General features: G+C 41.3%; 1 long non-coding RNA gene across 2 annotated transcripts in view; it reads right to left on the bottom strand.

The window, feature by feature from the left end:
* The window catches only part of LOC132496244 (uncharacterized), an 84,995-nt gene that overhangs the window by 22,888 nt on the left and 37,768 nt on the right, over positions 1–24,339 (bottom strand). For both annotated transcript variants that reach the window (XR_009533381.1, XR_009533382.1), the window contains one exon: positions 19,221–19,341. This is a non-coding gene — a long non-coding RNA (uncharacterized LOC132496244). The remainder of the gene's footprint in view (positions 1–19,220; positions 19,342–24,339) is intronic.

The following is a 24,339-nucleotide window of genomic DNA, read 5'->3' as shown; positions in this document are numbered from 1 at the left end:
AATTACTGCCACAGAAGATTTCTATTTCTAGAATTATTTTAAATTAACATCTAATTCAATTTATAAATGAATATTGTTATCTGACTGACCATTTAAGTGCTAAGAACATAACGTGCCAAAACGATCAGAATCACTCAAGTGGTTTAGCCTGACCTTCCTCTAAATACTGGCTTTTTTTTTTTTTTTTTTTTTTTTCTTTTTGCTGTATGCGGGCCTCTCACTGTTGTGGCCTCTCCCGTTGCGGAGCACAGGCTCTGGATGCGCAGGCCCAGTGGCCATGGCTCACGGGCCCAGTCGCTCCGCGGCATATGGGATCCTCCCAGACCGGGGCACAAACCCGTATCCCCTGCATCGGCAGGCGGACTCTTAACCACTGCGCCACCAGGGAGGCCCCCAAATACTGGCTTTTTATAGTAGCAGAAAATAGAAGCGAGGTGGTAATTGTGCTCTTCTCTTTAGTGTGCTTTCCCAGGCACCTCCTCCCAAATACTTCATTCTCTACCCCTCCTCCTCTCTTCCAACACTTCACTTCCTCAAGGAAATTCCATTTGGATTGGGCTTAACCTAAACCTTGGCCAGTCTGTTAAGGTGAGCAAAGTGTGGAGCTTCAGGGGGAAGTTGGGGATGACACACGCTATATGTCAATGATTTTCAGGGAAGGGAACTTCCATGTGCTCTCAAGTCCACATTTCATACATCATCCTGTGACAATGACCTTGAGAAACACAAAAAGGAGAAAAAAATGTACTGGCTCTGGGACCAATTTCTCAGTGAGAAAAATGAAAGGTCCTACAAAATGAAATAGTCAATGATGAACATAGATGCAAAAATCCTCAACAAAATACTAGCAAACAGAATCCAACAGCACATTAAAAGGATCATACACCATGATCAAGTGGGGTTTGTTCCAGGAATGCAAGGATTCTTCAATATACGCAAATCAATCAACGTGATACACCATATTAACAAACTGAAGGAGAAAAACCATATGATCATCTCAATAGATGCAGAGAAAGCTTTTGACAAAATTCAACACCCATTTATGATAAAAACCCTGCAGAAAGTAGGCATAGAGGGAACTTTCCTCAACATAATAAAGGCCATATATGACAAACCCACAGCCAGCATCGTCCTCAATGGTGAAAAATTGAAACCATTTCCACTAAGATCAGGAACAAGACAAGGTTGCCCACTCTCACCACTCTTATTCAACATAGTTTTGGAAGTTTTAGCCACAGCAATCAGAGAAGAAAAGGAAATAAAAGGAATCCAAATGGGAAAAGAAGAAGTAAAGCTGTCACTGTTTGCAGATGACATGATACTATACATAGAGAATCCTAAAGATGCTACCAGAAAACTACTAGAGCTAATCAATGAATTTGGTAAAGTTGCAGGATACAAAATTAATGCACAGAAATCTCTGGCATTCCTATATACTAATGATGAAAAATCTGAAAGTGAAATCAAGGAAACACTCCCATTTACCATTGCAACAAAAAGAATAAAATATCTAGGAATAAACCTACCTAAGGAGACAAAAGACCTGTATGCAGAAAATTATAAGACACTGATGAAAGAAATTAAAGATGATACAAATAGATGGAGAGATGTACCATGTTCTTGGATTGGAAGAATCAACATTGTGAAAATGACTCTACTACCCAAAGCAATCTACAGATTCAATGCAATCCCTATCAAACTACCAATGGCATTTTTCACAGAACTAGAACAAAAAATTTCACAATTTGTATGGAAACACAAAAGACCCCGAATAGCCAAAGCAATCTTGAGAACGAAAAATGGAGCTGGAGGAATCAGGCTCCCTGACTTCAGACTATACTACAAGGCTACAGTAATCAAGACAGTATGGTACTGGCACAAAAACAGAAAGATAGATCAATGGAACAGGATAGAAAGCCCAGAGATAAACCCACGGACATATGGTCACCTTATCTTTGATAAAGGAGGCAGGAATGTACAGTGGAGAAAGGACAGTCTCTTCAATAAGTGGTGCTGGGAAAACTGGACAGGGACATGTAAAAGTATGAGATTAGATCACTCCCTAACACCATACACAAAAATAAGCTCAAAATGGATTAAAGACCTAAATGTAAGGCCAGACACTATCAAACTCCTAGAGGAAAACATAGGCAGAACACTCTATGACATAAATCACAGCAAGATCCTTTTTGACCCACCTCCTAGAGAAACGGAAATAAAGACAAAAATAAACACATGGGACCTAATGAAACTTAAAAGCTTTTGCACAGCAAAGGAAACCATAAACAAGACCAAAAGACAACCCTCAGAATGGGAGAAAATATTTGCAAATGAAGCAACTGACAAAGGATTAATCTCCAAAATTTATAAGCAGCTCATGCAGCTCAATAGCAAAAAAACAAACAACCCAATCCAAAAATGGGCAGAAGACCTAAATAGACATTTCTCCACAGAAGATATACAGACAGCCAACAAACACATGAAAGGATGCTCAACATCTTTACTCATTACAGAAATGCAAATCAAAACTACAATGAGATATCATCTCACACCAGTCAGAATGGCCATCATCAAAAAATCTACAAACAATAAATGCTGGAGAGGGTGTGGAAAAAAGGGAACACTCTTGCACTGCTGGTGGGAATGTGAATTGGTACAGCCACTATGGAGAACGGTATGGAGGTTCCTTAAAAAACTACCAATAGAACTACCATATGACCCAGCAATCCCACTACTGGGCATATACCCTGAGAAAACCATAATTCAAAAAGAGACATGTACCAAAATGTTCATTGCAGCTCTATTCACAATAGCCCGGAGATGGAAACAACCTAAGTGTCCATCATCGGATGAATGGATAAAGAAGATGTGGCACATATATACAATGGAATATTACTCAGCCATAAAAAGAAATGAAATTGAGCTATTTGTAATGAGGTGGATGGACCTAGAGTCTGTCATACAGAGTGAAGTAAGTCAGAAAGAGAAAGACAAATACTGTATGCTGACACATATATATGGAATTTAAGAAAAAAAATGTCATCAAGAACATAGGAGTAAGACAGGAATAAAGACACAGACCTACTAGAGCATGGACTTGAGGATATGGGGAGGGGGAAGGGTAAGCTGTGACAAAGTGAAAGAGCGGCATGGACATATATACACTACCAAACGTAAGGTAGATAGCTAGTGGGAAGCAGCCGCATAGCACAGGGAGATCAGCTCGGTGCTTTGTGACTGCCTGGAGGGGTGGGATAGGGAGGGTGGGAGGGAGACGCAAAAGGGAGGGGATATGGGAACATATGTATATGTATAACTGATTAAATTTGTAAAATAAAAAAAAAAAATTAAAAAAAAAATGAAATAGTCAAGAAAGGGGAAAGCGTTGGCCTCTAATTACTTCATGTGTGTTTTCTCTTTTTCCTTTTTTTCCCTAAAGATCTTCCTGCAAACATTACGTGACACTTTTCCTATGCAACTTATCATTTTATTTAATAAGCATACCAAGCTACATGTTATTCCCTAGAAACATGCACTTTCACATTTCTGTGCCTTTGTTCATGCTAATTCCTTCGGCTCAAAGGCCCCCTTTATACTTATCAAAAATCTTTCAAGACCCTGGTCAAATTTGGATGCAGCTGCATTTAACTGAAAAGCTAAATAAAATTGTTTTAACCAAGAGAGGCTTTTCTTTCCCCACACATAAAAATGCCTGGAAGGAAGCAGTTCTGGGCTGGTGTGGGAATTCCACAGTTATCAAGGATCTAGACTCCTCCCATCTTTCTGCTCCATCATCCTAAGCACAGGGTTCCCACCAGGCCATCTCGCAGCAAAAACAAAGGGGCAAAGCACAGGCGTGCTCTTTTTCCAAAGGGCCCCATCCAACAACTTCCTCTTTCATGTCACTGGCTGCCCCAATCTGCAAGGGAAGCTGGGAAATGTAGTTTCTCCTTTGGGCACATTGCCTCAACCACGATGATAATAGAAAAAAAAAAGCATGGATATCGGATAGGCAACCAGACGGGTCTGCCCAGCCTCTCCTCAAGCTCACTTCCTTGTTGTATAAAATATATAGCATATTTTAAATTTTTTTCCTTCACTAGACCAAGGTCAACGCTATTGACATTTAGGGCTGGACAATTCTTTGTTGTGGGGCTGCCCCGTGCATCACAGGATGGTTATCAGCACCTGCAGTCTGTACCCACTAGATGCCACCCTGCAAATGGGACAACTAAAAATGTCTCCAGATATTGCCAAATGTTCCCTGGGGGGGGCGAAATCATCCCTAATTAGGAGCCCCTGCACTAGACTGTCCTAATCTTCTTTGTATTCCATCCCCAGCTAAATAATAATGACTGTTGATTGTCATGATAACTCTGTTTTAACATTTAATGCTGTTTTAACCACTCCTGTTACGTTCATTTTTACACATGAGAACTGAGCTCACAGAGAACATTCTGAAAAAACGGGAGCTAACAAATGGGCTCCACAGAGGTCTGTTTCACGTCAAAGTTTACCCTCTTCCTCTTCCATCCACTATCCTATCCACCACCGCGTCACCCACCTCCCATCCAGCCCTCAAACAGTGTAAGCATTCAGGAAACATTTGTTGAATGAAGCTTTAAACAGAAAATACGAGTGCAATGGAGCCTAGGAAGAAAGTTTCAATGTTCTAAACATTATATACAGATTTTAGAAAGAAGGAAGGAAGGAAGGGAGGAAGGGAAGAAGGGAAGGAGGGAGGGAGGAAGAAAGGAAGAGAGAGAGAAAAAAAGACCTTAGATTCCTAGACAGCTTTAACCTAGCCACTCCTTAAGGTATCTACCTTAAGAGCAGGTAGGGAGGTGCCTACCTTATCAGAATGACTGACCATAAAGGGTAAAAACATCACAGAGGAAACGCTGTACCATTTTTAACTTAGACTCCAAGGAAGCAACTAATGATTTTTTTTCCTTACAGCAAACAAAGTGCTATTGTTGTTGATGAATCTCAAATATCAGTTTCTGCTTCAGTGGGAGAACCGTACAGGTCAAGAGAGCCACTGAATTACATAGTCACTGGCAAGTGGAGCGGGAGAAAGGCATCAGTAAGTACGCTCCGCTCCTGCCGGGTTAGGTCTCTCACTCCCTGGGTTGTCTGCAGTTTCCTATCAATCCCATTAATGAAGTGGGACAAAGCAATAAGGGAATTAAAATAAATCCGAAGTAAGCCTGTCCCAGCCCGATGACATGAATTGTGGGAGTACTCGGGTGTTGGCAGCCTTTCCCTGCTTCTCACAGATTGATGTTTGTTACTGAAAGCCCTGTGGAAAATATAATCACTTTGCTGTTTGGAGTCAGACTGAATTAGGAAAATATTATCTGGTGAACATTATACCCAATGTTTATTTTAACTTACTACTTATTAAGTGGCCTTGAGTTCCTAAAATGTTTATTAGACATTGCACATTTTATTCACTGTTAGAAGTATTAACATTAAAAAAATCAGGGAGATTTCATTTGCCTTTTTGTATGTATTCTATGTTGCTATGGTAAAATATACGTAACATAAAATTTACCATTTTAACCATTTTTAAGTGTACAATTCAGTGGTATTAAGTCCATTTCACTTACTTTTTACATAGTCGGGCACTATTCTCTAATTATACTCACTACTAATATTTAAGTAACCATACCCAAAGCTCTAACATTATTTTGCCTGCCAGGAAATGCCTCTGACAACAATAAGGTTGATGCTTTTTAGAGATGCTCTGATTCTGACAGACTTATTTAGGAATATTAGATTTTTTCACCAGAACATTAAATTTTCCCTAAATTCCCTTGAAGCTTATTTTGAAAGGAAGTAATTGTTGCTAATTTTTTTTTCTCCTGCAGTATTTTATGATCTCACTAGTTCATACTATTTTGTATTCACCTGGGGCAGAAGCTAGTGCTTCTTTAGAAATACCTGGGACAGCAAAGGTTCTGTTACCAGTCAGACATGAGAATACATTTATTTCAGAACAGTAATGAAAATGAAGCATTTGATTAGTTTAATTTCCCTGAGAAATGGAGGATGGACGACAGCCAACCTATTATGTTATAGCACTTCTCTTTGAACTTCGGGGCTCTATCACATTCTTCCTAATAGCCCATTTTTGTTTTTCATATATCATGAAGTTTTCCTCTCACAATATAACACAAAGGTAATACATATTATCGTATTTGTAGCTTAGGAAATGGGAAGTATTATCACCCATTATTCTCTTCCTACATATAGGAACTAATGTATTATAGGAGTCAAACAGGAAAATCACTATTAGAATGAGGAGTGGCATAATATTATAATGAGATTAATGTGGAATTAATACTCTCTTTGTAGAGATAGAGAAATATTATTTTAATCATGAAGAAAAACTATCTCAAAATTTATTTTACCTCTTGGCAGATTTCCAGGCACTGGTCTATTGTGGTTAATAAAACATAAAACTATTGTTTCACTTTCTTAAAATATGCAGCAATACTAATTAGCTACGGCAATGCACCTACATAATTTTCAAACTGCTTTTAAAATATCACATAGCTTTTCCCTTGTAATTTAAAGCACTGAATTGTAACCGCTATTGCAAAGTTATTTTTAACCACTAGAGGGAAGAAAATGCTCCACATTTGTACGTAAATAATTTTAAATTCTTAGACCAAAACAATAATAACCACACCACCACCACCACAACAAAAAGTCTTTAAGATCCTCTTGTTTTATACTGTACAATATATTGTACACTAAAGGCTCAGTTAACAACTTTAAAATTTTAAACTAATGCGCAATCATCTCAATTCAACAGCTTATAGCAGGCAAAAGTAAACATTTTTGCAGCCTGAGCCTACCTATGAGTTAAGGATTATTAGCATTAGGGAATCAGCATATCCTTAAGGAAAGGCAGAATACTTAAACAAACAAGACAGACAGTACCCATTAAGAAAAAGCAAGGCTCTTTCTACATTAAAATATCTACAATGGAATGCAAAGGTCGTATTTATCACAAAATTGAAATATTAACTGAAGTCACAAATTGATCAAATGCTAAAATATTTACATTTGACTCTTGAATTTCTATATGTACTTTCTTTTACCACAAACCAACTGCAGATCTAATTGTGACAGAGATGATTTGTTTCCTCTTAATATAACTTTTTGACCTGATTAATTTTTGTTAATTATTTCTATTAATTTCTGTCCCTCCCAGTTAAGCCATTTGTATTTCAGTAACTAAAGCATTACTTCCTTTGATTAGAAACCACAACCTCTTTACTTTTTCACTCTCATGATTCAAACATATCACGGTGAATTAAGCCATTTGGATTTCAGTCTGTGTGGGTGACATTTTAACAACTGTCCCTTCAACCTTCTCTCTGTGTGAATCTTGGCCATGTCCTACATCATAGAGGACAGCAGGAGGGCAATGGTGGTAGCCTGATGGAAGAATGGAGCAGGCATGGAGCCAGGGGTTACAACACCGAAGTCAGCGATTTCTCTGATGCACGAGCCTTTCACTTGCCAATCAAACCTGATAAGGCTTTTACCTTGTAGAGTTATTCCTGACCTTACCCAAGACACTAAATCATTTCTGAAGCCTTGTTTCTTAGCCTAAGCAAACCTGCTCTCCCCACTTTTCAGATCTGTGTGCACTGTTCACTCTAATACTAATAAATACAGCACAGTGGTGCAGAAAAGCTGAGGAGGTGTCACCTCTTTTGGACTAATGAAAGTGATGCACATCTAAAACCAGAGCTAGTCAGAAAGCCTTCTGTATTATGACCTATTGGCAAAAGTTATAAACTAGCAGTTTTGAAATAAGCTCCTAACAATTATAGTTGCCCAGGAATAGATCTGACCCACATGTGCAACGGAAAGGCATTTGAGCAGAGACTGGATGGTTATACAACGGATAGGAATATCAAAAATGAGTTATCACAGATGTCATTTCTGCAAGTGTGAAGCTGTACTAATTGACTTCGAAAACCTTATCAATCTTCTTTTAAGATTAATTTTATGTTTAGCAAAGAAATACATGCGCAAGTTTAAAAAGTCAAAAGAATCCTGCAAGGCTTACAGTTAGGGTGACCGCATCCCAGTTTTCCAGGGACACTTCTGATTTATGCCTATTATCCCAGTGTAATTATTAATAGTGCCCCCTCTTTCACTCTCAAAAGTGTTCCAGGGCCTCCCTGGTGGAGCAGTGGTTGAGAGTCCGCCTGCCGATGCAGGGGATACGGGTTCGTGCCCCGGTCTGGGAGGATCCCATATGCCGCGGAGCGGCTGGGCCCGTGGGCCGTGGCCGCTGGGCCTGCGCATCCGGAGCCTGCGCATCCGGAGCCTGTGCTCCGCAACGGGGGAGGCCACAACAGTGAGAGGCCCGCATACCACAAAAAGAAAAAAAAAAAAAAAAAAAAAAGTGTTCCAGTTGGATGAAAAACCACTGTCTCAAGTCCCAACCACATTACCCCCAATTTCTATTTCCCAGAAGCAATTACTTTTAATATGTTTAGGATTTTTTTCTATATGGGTTCAAATTTCTAAGAAAACAAACAACAACATGATTATACTACTTGCATCAGTTTAAACTGCATTAGAATTCAAAGACGGGGGTAAAACCATTGACTTAAACAGGTAGAAAGAGGTGCCTGGAAGGTACATTGTTTGAAGACTTATTCATCTGAAAATGACTTTTCCTCCTTCATACATTGTTGGGATTTTACATCCATCCAAATTCTGACAAAGTGTACGGGTAGGAAAAGTAATGGCATTGCTGAGACACACTACCTCGATCTCCCTTCAAAATAAGATTTGCTACCCAAGCTGTCAGCCCTGTCAGGGACTGCCTCAGCTGCGGAGAGCTACCTGACCCCACCATAACGCCCTTCCCAGATCAGAGGCATCCAATGTCTGACTGAGGCAGGGGTAAAAAGACCCTTTCCACCCACCTAGGACTGCTCTGAGAGGCCATCAGTGCTCCAGAGCTCCCCAGAGGTTAGCCAAGGTTCTGTCAGGCTCATATAACAGATGGACTTGTCCCTCTGCCCAATCCTGCTTCCTTTCCCTCTTTCCAGGGAAAGATCTTTAATAAACAGTTTGTACCCCAAACTCCATCTCAGCATCTGCTTCCAGAAAACCCAATCTGCAACAAATAGGTACTATGGTTCAAAATTCAAAAGGTGCAAAAAAGGAATATGGTGAAACACCTCCCTCCCTCCACTGAGATCCAGTTATCAGTTCCCCTTCTCAAAGTCAACCAGAGTGGCCAGGTTCTTGTGCATATTTCTAGAAATAGTATGCATATATAAGAAATGTTTATATATATATATATATATATATACACACACACACACACACACACATAATTTATAAGGAAACATATAATTTCTTTCATTTGCTACACAAATGGTAGCATACTCCACAACTGTTCAGTACTTTTTTTTTACCTTAAAATATAACTCAGAGGTTGTTACAATATATAAAAAGTATCATCATTCTTTTTAATGGCTGCCTGGTATCCCACTGCACAGAAATAACAATTTATTTGGTGAACACTTAAGTTATGTCAAATCTTTTCCTATTACATACAGTGTTACACTGAATAATCTGTGTGTGCATTAGAGCCCAGTTGTGCATATTTTCAAGCCCTATGTGTGCATGCATGTAGGAAAAATTCCTAGAAGAAGGATTCCTAGGCCAAAATGCTCTAGTCATAATTTTGATAGATGTTGGTAAACTGCCTTCCTTTTATATTGTACCAATTTATACTCCCTTGAAAAATATATGAGTGCCTATGTCCTCATACTCTTCCTTTATTGTATCACTGAATTCATAGAGTCCAGTATAAAATATAACAAAAAAGACATTATAAATGTTGGGCTAAAAATGTATAGAAGTTCTAAAATTTTTTCCATGCTCTATTGAATCATCTTGTGCCATCTTGGTGATGGTACACCCCACTTTGGAAGGCAATGGTTTACTAAACAGGAGGATTTTTCTGAAATCAGGGAGCAGACATTTTCAACTTTCCATCCCCTATGTTGGACACACAGTAGTTGTTCAATTAACATTTATGGAATAAATGAATGGAAAAAAATGAAGAAACTTGGTTAGTAGCATATATAAACATATAAAATGTCTCTTTTAAAATTTTTTATTGGAGTATAGTTGATTTATAATGTTGTGTTAGTTTTAGGTGCACAGCAAGGTCAATCAGTTATACATATGCATATATCCATTCTCTTTTAGATTCTTTTCCCATATGGGTTATGACAGAATATAGAGTTGAGTTCCCTGTGTTATACAGTAGGTCCTTATTAGTTATCTCTTTTATATAGAGTAGTGTGCATATGTCAATCCCAATCTCCTAACTTATCCCTCCTCCCCTTTCCCCTTTGGTAACCATAAATTTGTAAGACGTCTCATTTTAATGTGCATATTTTAACACCAATATGTGTCAGAGTTGTGTACATATTTATGATATATATTGATAAAGTGATATGTGTGTAACTAAAATACACACACAAGAGTTGATGCTTAAATTCCTTTTACTAATTCCATTTTATATATATGTACCACATTTTCTTTAACCATTCATCAATCAGTGGACACTTAGGTTGTTTCCATCTCTTGGCAATTGTAAATACTGCTCCAATGAATATGGGGTACAGAGATCTCTTCAAGATAGTGATTTCAGTTGCCTGGATACATATATACTCAGAAGTGAAAACGCTGTATCATATGGTAGCTGTTTTTAATTTTTGAAGAACCCCCATACCGTTTTCCATAGTGGCTGCACCAATTTACATTCCCACCAGCAGTGCACAAGGGTTGCCTTTTCCCCACATCCTCACCAACACTTGTTACCTCTTGTATTTTTGATAATAACCATTCTAACTGGTAAAAGGTGATATCTCATTTTGGTTTTAATTTGCATTTTCTTGACAATTTGTGATGTTGAGCACTGTTTCATGCACCTTGAACATCTTTTTTGGAAAAAATGTCTATTCAGGTGCCTTGCAAGTTTTTAAATCAGATTATTTGGGGTTCTTTGCTATTGAGTTGTATGAGTTCTTTATATATACTGGATATTACCCCTTATCAGATATATTGCTTGCAAATATTATATTTTCTCCCATTCCATAGGTTGCCTTTTCATTTTGTTGATCATTTCTTTTGCTGTGCAGAAGCTTTTTAGTTTGATGTAGTTCCACTTATTTTTGCTTTTGTTGTTTGTGCTTTTGGTGTTATCCAAAATTGTTTCCAAGACCAATGTCAAGGAGCTTTGCACTGTAGGCTGGGCTCTGTTATGGGGTCCTCTCAGTGTGGCACTGTGCCAGACAGGGAGGGGCAACGTGGTCAGAGTGTAGCTGTTCCTCTTACCCTTCTAATATGATTCTTCTCAGTCTCTGTGGACACAGAGGTGCTTCAGCCTCACCCCCAGGTTCTGGGTATCTTCACAACAGTGTCTTATCTATGGATAGTTGTACTAGTTGGGCTTCTTGTGAAGGGAATTGATGTTGGGAATGACCAATGCCACTATCTTGATTATAACAGTCTTTCTGCCTGTGTTTAATTTAAGTAAATGATATGGTGCTTTAGATCTCATTCTGTTTCTTACTTTTCAACATTTTTTTTTCTTTTCTAACTATGCATAGTATGATATGTATAGTTAGGAAAGTAGAAACCAAACTAGGCATCTCAGCAGAGAGAATTTAATATAGGAAATTGATTACACAGATGTTAGAGGCCTGAATGAGCTAAAGGAGACTAGAAAAAAAGAACAACAAAAAAAAACCCAATGACAGTGAGCAGTTACACCCCTAGGGCTGGGGAAGCAGAGGAAAAAAGTAGGAGTTATCAAATACTGGAAGCTCAAAGGAAACCCACAGATCTTGGACTCAGAACACTAGCAGGTGGGGGTTGTGGGTGGGGGCGGTCTCAGCCACATAGCAAGACTCTAGGAGGCCTAGAACAGGACAGCTGCTAGAAGCATGAGAGCTGAAGAGAGATTCTGGACACTGAACTGTGCTGGTGAGACACTGGCGTTCAGGCCCAGCTAGAGTGGACAGATTCTGATAAACATTCTGGCCATTCAGTTGAGACCCTTTTTTAAAAGGCCACACTCTAGGAGTGGGGACAAAACTGGAAAAGGCTCACCCTAACAAAGTCTAAAACCAAGCCTCAAAAAACTTCAGGTAATATGCTGGTAATTTAATAAAGCAGATGCGGAAATGACTCATAAATTGGAGCCAATGGGTATGAAATTAACTGTGGTCAAGATGTTTTTTGTTTTTGTTTTTGTCAAGATGTTTTAAAATAAACTAGACTTGTAGTTTCAACTCAGACATGTAAAGACCTTAGAAGTTCCTACTCCTGTCCTTACAAAAAAAAGTCTGAACTAAAAAAAAATGACTTTTCTTGGACCCATCAGAGAACTGAGGTCACAGGGCAAACCATCATCTTAAAACCTGAAGACACAGACAAATACAAAAAACTATAGCTGAGTTCTGCTTACCTGGAGCAGAAGCTATTGGAGCCATAAACTGGTGGTAATACTTAAACAATAATTTTGATGAGTTTCTGGAAGCTGAGTGTGGATTAGCAAGAGAGTAAAAAACTTATTGAGGCTGCAGTCTTAGAGGGTTTTATCTTTTGTGGATTTTGTCTCTAGGGACCCCACCAGGTTTTCATGATAAAGAGTCAAGAAAGATTCCCTCCTGGCTCTGACCAGGGTAGGGGAAAAGTAGTCATTTAAAAATATGCCCAGAGTGTTCTCCATAACAAATGCTTACTACTCCTTAGGAGGAAAGAATTTACCAGAGCCTTATCCCACCTGGGGGGGTGGGGGGGAGGGGACTTGTAAAGGCCACAGTCCAGGAACACAGGCCCACTATAAGACTGAGATTTTATCAAAATATTATAGAACACTTCCCCTCCTCCACACCTTACCACATCAACAAGCTCTAGTATAATAATAGCAGATAACATCTGAAAGAGCTGCAAGGTGTAGATTCTATTTAAGAAGGAGTTCTTAGGGAAATCCAAAGTCAATAGGGGAGACAAAATCAAGGACACTAGAGGAATTTGAAGCCTCTAGTACCTACAGCTATAGCACAGAGGACTCCAGCTGAGGTCTGGTTATTGATAAATCCATTAGCTGGAATTTCCTGATTGACCTTTTCAAGCCAGGGATACAAGGAATTAGGATAACATTCTGTGAAGGTCCATCCCATCCTAAAAGGGTCTTTTCTAAAAGCCTTGCATAGAGGAGTCAGTCCGTTTGTATTTCCCTTGGGTGCATGGGGACAGATTGTATTTAGAAAAGAATGTGGGGGAGTGAAGGCTGTACAATTGACCAAGGTAGAGGTGTTTAGTATGGGGAAAGATTGAAATAAAGTATGGGAACACTCGGTCATAATAGCCTAATAGGTAACAAACATAGGCTTATGGGTATAATCAGCAATAACACTTGCGATTAAAGAGAAATTGGTTACAGATAAGACCAAGGGATGTTCAACATCATGAACAGATCAGAGTTTCTGGTGACAGATCCAACAGTCAGAAAGGTTTCTCCTTTTTGCAACAGATTGGGAAATGCATTGGGATAAGAGCATTATCTTTCTCTAAGAAAGAGAGGGAGAAAATAAGGTAAGATAAGAAGCAATGGTGAGAAAAGGATGTACAGGCCTGGTCCAGTCATCTTGTGAAAGCTGTTTCCTTTAGCCCTTGTCTGCTTTGATTCTTGGAAACCTTCAGTTTGAGCTCATCAGTTGGTGTGCAGGTCCAGTCAGGGTTTAGGGCTTTCTTTGGGGTGGTGGTGGGCAGGGGGGCGGGGGGGAAGCTTTCTTTGGATGAGACACATTGATCCAGGAGTCAATTCCTTGAAGTTTGGCAGCACAAGAATTGATCAGTAACACTTGATAAGACCCTTTCCAATGTGGCTGAAGAGAGTCTTTTTTTTTTTTTTTAACATCTTTATTGGAGTATATTGAAGAGAGTCTTAATGGATATGTCTTTTCCAATAAACAAAATCTCCAGGTCACAAAGTATGGTGTTTTGAGGTCTTCATCTCCTGGGAGCACACCATGGAAAGATCGCTCTACTAAAGCATGGTTATTTTCAATGGATGAAATACTGTAGTATATACCTTGTAATACTGAAGTATACCTCCTTTTATTAGCTGTGGATTAAAGGAAGCAGGAGCCAGATGCATGAGGAACCCAGCAATTATTTCACCCATGGTGAGAGTTTATGAGTTCCAGTCGGGGTGGATCTGAGATTTAGAAGGACCAACAGCAATACTTTTGCCTGAGGTAGTTGGAGGGTTCCCACAAATTCTGCCAGTTGAGTATTGATGGTGTCATTTGTTCCTTCGACTGGTCCTGAAGACTGAGGATGATATGCACTGGGAAAATGCTATAGGACTGGCTAAAGAGCACAGACTTGCTGTAATATTTAACTAGTAAAATAGGTTCCCCAGTTGCTATGGAGTTCAGGAGGGGTTCCCCAGGTAGAGGAAAACTTCTCTAATAGTATTTTAGCTACTAAGAGGCAGTACCTTATCTACATGGAAAGGCTTTGACCCAGTGGGAAAACAAGCAAACCATGACTAAAACATATTTATACCCATGACACAGGGGAAGTTGTATAAAATCCATCTGCCGAAACTCGAATGGTCTACTGGGCAATTTAAAGTGTTTGGGGGCAGTGCAGACAGTTTCCCAGGAATGTATTTTGGACAGATGGGACATGAAAAGTAGACACTTTGTGCGCCTTATTAATATTTCCTCACCAGTATTGATTCGTGAACGTTATTATTTTATCCACAGACCAATGGTTTAATGCATGTAAAGTTATCAGTAATGGGAATTTTAGAGTCTCTGGTAAGACCAGATTATTTGGCCCAAACCAGAGTTCTCTCTTTTTATAGAACCAAGTTATTAGTTTTCCAGTATTGTTTTTTCCTTTTCTGAGGCCAATTGTTGGGCACCTCTAGTTAATTTTTCTAGATTATTATTTGGGGGAAACACCACTTTGGACCATGTCAGAGGTTTGATTGTTGGTCTTTTGAGAGCAGCATTCTTGGCAGAAATATCAGTCGCATGGTTTCCTTTTGCCTCCAGCGAGTTGAGTTTGGAATGCCCAGGGACCTTAATAATAGCCAAAGCAGCTGGTAGGAGTATGGCATCTAATAAATTTTGGACACAAGAGCCATTTTAAATTTTATCCTCATTCGAAGTAAGGAAACCTTGCTGTTTCCATAGCATTCTAAAGTCATGGGCAAGCCCAAAGGCATGGGCAAGCCCAAAGGCATACTATCAGTATAAATGTTTGCAGTTTTGCCCTTAGCTAAAGTGCAAACCCGAGTAAGAGCATATAATTCAGCCTATTGGGCCAAGGTAGCCAAAGGCAAAGGTGCTGCCTCAATAACTTCAAAAGGAGTTGCCATTGCATATCCAGCACAAAATTTACCATGTTAATCCTTTAAATAAGAACCATCAGTAAGCCATGAAAACTCAGCCTTAGGGGAGTTTCCTGTAAATCATCACGAGGGGTCAAAATGTTATCTATCAAAATGAAACAGTCATGAGGTGCATCGTCTGCAGAGGAGGGAAGAAGGGTGGCAGAGTTAAAGCTATTACAGCAAGAAAGAGTTATGTGGGGTACAGTTAGCAAATGGATTTTTGTAGGAGGTGAGATAACTGGCTGAAAGGTGTTAAGTGTGAAGAGAGTTCAGGAGGGTTTCTACTGTATGGAGTACAAAGGTCAAGATCGTTAGAGGGGATGCCATGACTGTTCTTCAGTGGCCTTAACTAAAAGGATGGGGCTGGAATGGCTCTGAGGCCAGGGGTATCCACATGCCACAGAGTCTACCTGCTGACTGTACTACCCTATGGGGCAATGGTGATACTCATTTTTGGGGGTAAGTACTCCAAGAGTGTTTCCCTCCTCATATAGGAAGAGGAAATAGTGAAGTTGATGATTAGCGTGTCCAAGGAAAGAAGGATTATCAAGCTTTCCCTTAAGGTATTAAAAGTTAGGTCATCCTGATTTTCCCAAGTAATCGGGTCAGGTTTGGTGTTCCTTAGTAAGGCATAGAAAGGCTGGGTCATGAGAGAAAAGCTCAGAAACCAGTTCCCATGATAGCCAGCCAACCCAAGGAAACCTTGTAGTTGACATCCAATTTGGGGTTTTGGTAAGTTCCAGATGCCATGAAGCCTATCTGGATCAAGGTGAGCCCTTGATCTGAGACCAGGTGCCTGAAATAACTTGGGTTGGAACAAACTGCAGTTTCTCCTTAGAAAGGTTATGCCTCTTTGAGGCTAAAAGCTTTAACAGGTGGATGCTGTCTTCCTGTGAGGAGACCTGAGAAGGGGAGCAGAGAAGCAAGTCTACATATTGAAATAAAATGGTCTCTAGGAAATTTTATATTATCTAAATCTGGTTTTTTTTTTTTTTTTTTTTTTTTTTTTTTTTTTTTTTTTCCGGTACGCGGGCCTCTCACTGTTGTGGCCTCTCCCGTTGCGGAGCACAGGCTCCGGACGCGCAGGCTCAGCGGCCATGGCTCACGGGCCCAGCCGCTCCACGGCATGTGGGATCTTCCCGGACCAGGGCACGAACCCATGTCCCCTGCATCGGCAGGCAGACTCTCAACCACTGCACCACCAGGGAAGCCCCTAAATCTGTTTTTAAGGTTTGTGAGAAGTAAGAACCCTCGCAGTAAAACCCTAGTGCATTACTGTCTAGGTGTATTGTTGTTCTTCCAAATAAAGGCAAATGCATATTGACTAGCTTTATCCACAGGGATGCTAAAGAAGATGCTACATAAATCAATCATGGTAAAAAAAAAGTTTGCTTTCGATGGGTATGGAGGCTAATAAAATATGGGGATTAGGAAAAATAGGGTGACGAGGGAAGACAACATTGTTTATGACTCAGAAGTGTTGGACCAATCTCCACCCTCCACCACTGGATGTCTTTGCAGGTAAAATAGGGATGTTGCAGGGCCTAGTACAGAAAATAACGAGGCCCTGGGTCTTTTAGTCTTCTATTATCAACTTAATGCCCTGGAGGGTCTCTTTATTTACAGAGGATTGACTGATTCTGGGGAGAGGCTTTGAGGAATCTACTTGTACCCTAATGGGAGGGGCACTGGGGATTCTGAAAATATCAGTTGAAGATTTTGCCCATAAGGAGGGTGGTAGCTGATCCATTAGGGACAAATGATTAGTGTCCTTAGAATTAGCTCTAGTGCTGCCAGAGGCAGAGCAAATAAAAGATGTTAAAGGGTCAACGGATTCACCCAGTCAGGTATTTTGGCTGTTATCAAATTCTAGAATTATTTCCTTCTTTTAGGAGAAAGAAATTCCAGGATGATATTTTTCTAAGAAATCTTGGCCCAATAAATGAATGGGGCAGAGGAACTAAGGAGAAAGGGGTGATTATCTCTTAGAGGGCTTAAACAAAAGGGGATGGGTTTAGTAACAGAAATCTGTTGAGATTTAGTTGAGATCCCCACTATCGGAACCATTTGAGTATTCCAAGGTAGGGGCTGTTTAATAACAGTGGGGTTGAGCACCAAGGGTGTAGCTCCAGTTCAATAAGGACAGAGAGAGATTCATTCCTAATCTGGAGAGTAGTTTCTCCAAGTCAATTAAGGGGGAAAATTGAGAGGAAAACCCTGTAATTCCTTGCAGTCCCATCTCTGGGAGTTAAGAGAGCATGGGAAAGGCTGGTTAGAGGGTTGAAGGTACCTGGAGTGCTTAAGCTTCTAAGTCTTTCTTCCAATGTCCTGGCTTTTTGCAATAATGGCAAAGACTGGGAAGGTTTTGTTTTTGTTTACAAGCCTCCATTTGCTGGAGTTGAAAACTGAGGACTTTAGTGGTCTTCCTTTTAGCTGAATCATCTAGGGTGTGGGCAAGCTAGTCTGCTAAATTAACTAAATCTGGAATGGACATAGTTTCTCATTCCATCCTGGTCCTTTCAACTAGAAGAGAAAGATCCTGGTTCAGCCCGTTACTGAACACAGAGTTAAAGGCTACCCAAGTGGGTTCAACATTCAAAGGAAGACCAGAATTTTCTTTAAAGACAATTTAGAGCCAGGTATGATAGTCATACAAGGCTCACTGGGCTTCTGGGTACAAGCCTGAACTTTATTCAATCGACTGGCTTTGGGAAAGCCCTAGGAATTGCCAAATGGAGTCACCTGGTGATTCCCTGAGCCTCATCATATGATAAAACAGCAACAGCAACGGTTTGTCTCCAGGTCTCGGGACCATCCCAATTAGTAGTTTCATCCAGTGTTGGGCCTGGCCTTCGCCAACAAGCATCTGAACTAGCTGATATAAGTCAGAGAAACCAGAAACCAAAAGGAAGTTTGAATGACTATATTACATTCCTCAGCAATCCTGTGGGGATCCTCACTTACTCTGAGAAAAATCTTTGACTATGGCACATAGTTCAGCTTTAGTCCAGGGAACATAAATTAAGGGTTTAGCATTTGGATCCTCAGAGGGTCTGATTTTAAAGGGGCAGGTTTTAATAGGTTCAGGAGAGGGGGAGAGAGGGAGAGGTTCAGAGAAAAAGGGAAGTTCAGTGAGAGAATTAGAATGAGGAAACAAAGGTATAGAGGAGGGGGATGGTGCAGAAGGAAAAGAAGAATATGGTGCTGAAGACAAAGAGGAGGAGTAAAAGAGGCCTCAGAAGACTTTTTCATTTTTTTTGCAATTGTTTGTTTGCCTTAGTTAATTTAGAAATGATATTTTGTAAAGAGGCAATTTTAGAGTATTGAATGCATTTGGAAGCCTCCAGGTACCAATTAAAATACACATCCTATTCGGTTTGTTTAATTTTAGAGCCATGGTCTTCCATTTAGTTCTGAGAAAAACAAGTTTGAAGAGGTTGAAAGTTTCCAAAAGTGACCCCTGGAGTTATAAACTATTTTTGGTTAAGTTGGTCCACTTAGTTAAAAATATGCAAAAGAAAGGACCATAGTTTTTGAACGTAAAATCAGCCGTGGTCCCAGAAGGAGGACTCTTGAGAGAATTTAGAGAATTGGGATCCCATACTTCAAAACCAGAGGTCCAGAAAACAAATGAGTACTCACCAAAAGGGCAATGACTTCATAAAAACAAAAACAGATCCCAAATAAAGTTGGAGAGTTCAATCAAAAGGAGGGAGTTTGAATCTGAGAGGAGACTTACCGAACCAAATGGAAGTGGGGAGCACAAGGGGATCAAGCAGGTACCGTGCATGATTCCAGGGATCATTAATTCTTCAGGGGTTCATCTTCGGATCCCTCTTCTGACACCAAGTAATGTTAACCTTTAAAATAAAAAGGTAACGGTTTAGCCAACAAAATCAAGTTTATTTGGAAATAGCACGTGATTGCAATTTGGGCCATGGAAACTATGGCAAACCACAGTTTGGAGAACAAAGGAAGGAGTGCTCTTTTATAGAGGAAAATAGGAAGTTGGGAGGGGTTGTTTGTTTAAAAGCTCACTGGAGGGGCTTCCCTCGTGGTGCAGTGGTTGGGAGTCCGCCTGCCGATGCAGGGGACTCGGGTTCGTGCCCCGGTCCGGGAAGATCCCACATGCCGCAGAGCAGCTGGGCCCGTGAGCCATGGCCGCTGAGCCTGCGCGTCCAGAGCCTGTGCTCTGCAACGGGAGAGGCCACAACAGTGAGAGGCCTGTGTGCCGGAAAAAAAAAAAAAAGCTCACTGGAGGAGAGAGATTTCAGGGTTGTAGCAGTTTCTCATCAGCTGGGTTATTTCTAGGCAAGAAGAAAATCTTCCTTATTCCTGCGGTAAATTAAGCTTCTTCTGGCTGGGATGTGTAAACTAAGCTGTGATGAGAGGTATGTGTGTGAAAGCTCCCCCTTAGGGCTTCCCAACTCCATTTTGAATGAGGTTTCCTTTATTCATTTTCAAAATATATATGTATCAAGTCATTATGCTGTACACCTTAAACTTATACAGTACTATATGTCAATTATATCAATAAAACTGGAAAAAAGATCAAAATAAAAATATTCATATCTGGGACTTCCCTGGTGGTCCAGTGGTTAAGACTGTGCCTTCCAATGCCGGGGGGGGTGGGCAGGTTCGATCCCTGATCAGGGAGCTAAGATCCCACATACCTCGTGGCCAAAAAAACAAAACATAAAACAGAAGCAATATTGTAACAAATTCAATAAAGACTTTAAAAATGGTCCACATCAAAAAAAAAATTCATATCTGCCAAGAAGTACTAAGTCCCTCAAAACCTTATTTTATTCATTATCAAATGCGATTTGGTTAACTTTTAAAAAGGTTATAGACTATAATTCATGCTTTACGTTATTATATATTTCCTGCATATTCTTTTCTTAAAGGTTAAAGGTCTTTAGTAGTTTGGGATTTCTGTCAATTCAAACACAATATTCTATGCATACATTTTTTTTCATTTCCAAATTTCATCTTCCATGCTGTAAGGATTACTAGTGATGCAGAAAAGCAAACAAGAAATACATTAAGGTAGATGAGGTAGTGAAAGAGAGGTCAACATGGCAGGAGAAGTATCAATAGAAAGGGGATTTGAGCCTACTGACCCCACTGGTGGCCACGACATATATAAGAAGTCAATCATTTTGAGCACACCTGGATAGGAGGCTACTATGTGTTGCTGGGGGGTTACATACACATCACCTGATGGCTGAAGCAGTGTGAATTGAATCATAAAAGCCTACGTTAAGGAGTGTTGGTCAAATAGAACCAATCCTGACATCCCTAAGCCTCTTCCAGATATAGAAGCATTTCCAAAGAAAACAATTGTTTTACAAAGATCTGGCAACAAATATTTTCTTGCCTGTAAATTTTATTTGAAAATAACAAAGGTAAAAATAATTACATTTTCCTACCCTTTACACTCACTTGACTGAAAATAAAATTTCAAACCCACTACAACCTGGAGGCTATCACCACATATCCTGGTCAGTCAACCTGGGGTTGCCTCAACTTCCCTAGTATCACAACCATCCACATTCATACTAACACGTGGCTAGTGATGCAGCTTCATCAGATATCCCCGATTGCATCTATTACACTGAGTTATTAACTTCCAGGAAGAATCAAGCCATGAGGAAACTGGACGAAGGTCAAGCATGGGAAAAGGTGGAGTATGGAAAGTACTGGGAGGCTAGGTATATAAAATGGGCTGGGCTGGCAAGATAATTTCATGGGAGACCCTGAAAACATAAAGCAGCAAAAAGGTTAGGGTGAACTTCTAGGAGAAATTTTTCAAAACCCCAAAAAATGTTAAAGGGGTCAAAGAGAACGAACGTCAAACTTCGCCTAACTCACAAGTCTACCTCCAGAAAAATCTACTCTTCCAGGCTTAGTGGCTGATAACTACAGGAGTCGGGGAGAGGTGCAGGGACTAAGAAACAGACCAGAAGTACGAAATTACCACTTTGCGTACTCTAACATACCTTTCTTTCTCTCACGTCAGCTAACACTCACCTAGAAGGCACAGCACAAAATCGATACTCACTGGTGGGCTGATTTAAAACAGGCAGAGAACGGCTCTGTTACACCTCTCTTGTCAGAGGTGGTCACTCTTGCCCCCAGCTTTTCCTGCGTTCCCTGCGTTCCCTCAGGATCAGTGCCAACCTCTCACCAAAAGGTAATACCTTCCCACATCCGGGTCCTCCTCAAGGGTCCTGTTCTCAGCCATCACAGAATCTCAGGGTCCTGTAGGTGCAGGAAGGTGGTGCACACTCGTTTCTTTGGAGAGGATTTGGCAGGGGGGTGGGGGTAAATGAGGTAATGGGCGAGGTCTTTGGGGATTGGTTAGGGCAACTGCAGGCCAACTGCCCGTTTGCCCTGTCCACACCCAACCAGGGGAGGAAGAGCCATGGCTCTGCCTGGCGCAATCCAGGGGCTGCACGTGCTGAGTCCTGCGGAAGCCACCCTCGATTAGGCCGCACCGTTCCCCACCGTGGGTGTGGGTAAGGAACACGGATGAGTCAGAGGCTCCCACCTCACCAGAGTCTCCTTGGCCCTGCACTTGTCCACCACCCAGTGCACAGGAGAGAACGCCCTGGCCGGGAGCAGCGCTAGGACAATCAGCCCTCGAAGGAGCGCTTGACGCGGCCTGCAGAGGGCGCCGGGGGGCGGGGCAGGGCCAGGGGCGATGCAAGTGTTGGGGCCCAGGGCCTGGGGCAGCCGAAGAGCCCGTTTCGCCCTGGACTGGGAGTCTAGTCCTCTTTCCCCACCTTCCGTCCGGCTTCCAGTTCCTACGGGTCCCAGAGCTTGTGGGCTGGCTTCTTCCGAAACCTCTAAGAGCCAACCGCCGCCCCTGCCCGCCTCTCCGAAACCCGCCGCCCCGCAAGAATGCATTCCCTAATGCCACGGTCACGGTCGCCGTCACAGGCACCCTCAACCCCACCCCTGGCCTGCCTGCGGTCCCTCGCTCTCCTTCACCCGCACCTGCACGCAAGCTCCCCCGGGCCGCAGGTGCGGACGACGGCGTAATTCCACGCCCCTCAGAGGCCCGCCAACTCTGGGGAGGGGAAGAGGAGGCGCGGTCGCCTGCGGTTCCCAGGCTGATGTCCCAGGTGCGTCCGAACCCCCGAGGCACCGCTGGGCGGGGCGGTGATGATTGGCCCTGGAAGCTACGCCTCAGAGGTCCTAGCCAAGGTGCATCTTTGGTTTTCCCCCTCCAAGTCCCAGGAAGGGGTGCGATTCTCACTTTGGGGTCCCGCTCATATTGCACCATTGATTCTCCACCTCTCTGCAAAGAACTTCTCGTTCAGAATCCCTGAAGGCTTTAGAAGCACAGCTGTTGATTCCGTTGGATGATGAGTCTCCCTGCTTTTTAAAAAGACCTGGGCCGGGGGGGATCAGCTGAATTTTCCTGAATAGTTATTCTTAAACTTGAGGCAAGAGTCCAATGTCAGTCAGTGTCTGCGAGGTAGAGGCCTTATATGGGCCCACATGTCATCCACCTAGTGTTGAGACTCTACTTTAGAACATCTTCCACTTTGTGGATTTGTTTCAGTTGAAACTCATTTCCATAGAACTTAAGTTGCTATTTATTACTGCCATGACACCCAATGGTCCACAGATACGGCTCTCCCTGAGGAAGGAAGCCCATGATTTCTATGCAGCGTTGGGTTGAACAATTTAGCAGTACAAAGCTCGTTTCCTGCCTGCCCTGAGGGAGGGTCAGTGTGATAGCAACCAAGTCAGTTGACTCCGTAACCAAGTGTGCCCTCCTTTTCTTTTTCCAGATTGTGCCTTTTTAGCCAAGAAGCATGGAGGTAATTCATGGCAGGCCCTACTGCTGCAGGGAGCTTGAAGGAGCTGACATACCGTCAGACACCTTTTACTCTAATGAATTGCACACCCCACTACAAACAGCTCGCCCAACAGCCTCAGAGGACAGGTAAAACAAAAGCAAACAACTAAGAAGGGTTTAAATATATTAGTGTACTTCTGTCATGTGAGAAAAAACATTTAAGGTTATGAGCCTCTTCTGTTTATCACATCATAGGGAAGGCATAACCTGACAATTAACTAAAAACCTTGACGTGTCCACATCTGTTAGGAACTTGGCAAGAAGTAAAAAGTTAGTGTGTATTTTTAAAAGGCAAACATCAAATTCATCTACCACATTCTAGAACTCTAGAATGATCAGTTCCTTCATTTGTAAATTAATGTTTTAATCAAACTTTTTTTATTTTATAAAGAGTGGTAGAGTGGGTTCTTATCATCTGCTAATATCATCTGCTCAGAAATACTCCTAGAATCTGTTATTCAGAGTTGCTATCTAAACTTCTGCTTTACCAAATTTCCTGTAAAACATTAATTGCAGATTATGCTTAAAATTGCATCTAACATACACTGAGTGATTGCTGTGTGTTGGCACTGTACCAAATGCTTTGTATATAGTAATTCTTTTAATCCTCACAACAGCCCTATAAGTACTATTCTTACCCCCATTTCACATATGGAGGAACAGGTACAAACAAGTAATTTTCCAAGATCTTAGTGCCAGCTTTTTTGTATTTATTTGAATCATTTTTTAAAAATTAATTAATTAATTTATATTTATTTTTGGCTGTGTTGGGTCTTCGTTTCTATGTGAGGGCTTTCTCTAGTTGTGGCAAGTGGGGGCCACTCTTCATCGCGGTGCACGGGCCTCTCACTATCGTGGCTTCTCTTGTTGCGGAGCACAGGCTCCAGACGCGCAGGCTCAGTAGTTGTGGCTCACGGGCCTAGCTGCTCCGCGGCATGTGGGATCTTCCCAGACCAGGGCTCGAACCCGTGTCCCCTGCATTAGC

The sequence above is a fragment of the Mesoplodon densirostris genome, chromosome 9 (genome assembly GCF_025265405.1).
Source record: "Mesoplodon densirostris isolate mMesDen1 chromosome 9, mMesDen1 primary haplotype, whole genome shotgun sequence".
Classification (NCBI taxonomy): Eukaryota; Metazoa; Chordata; class Mammalia; order Artiodactyla; family Ziphiidae; genus Mesoplodon; species Mesoplodon densirostris.
The sequence above is the reverse complement of the archived record's forward strand: the minus strand, read 5'-3'. Positions and strand labels throughout refer to the sequence as shown.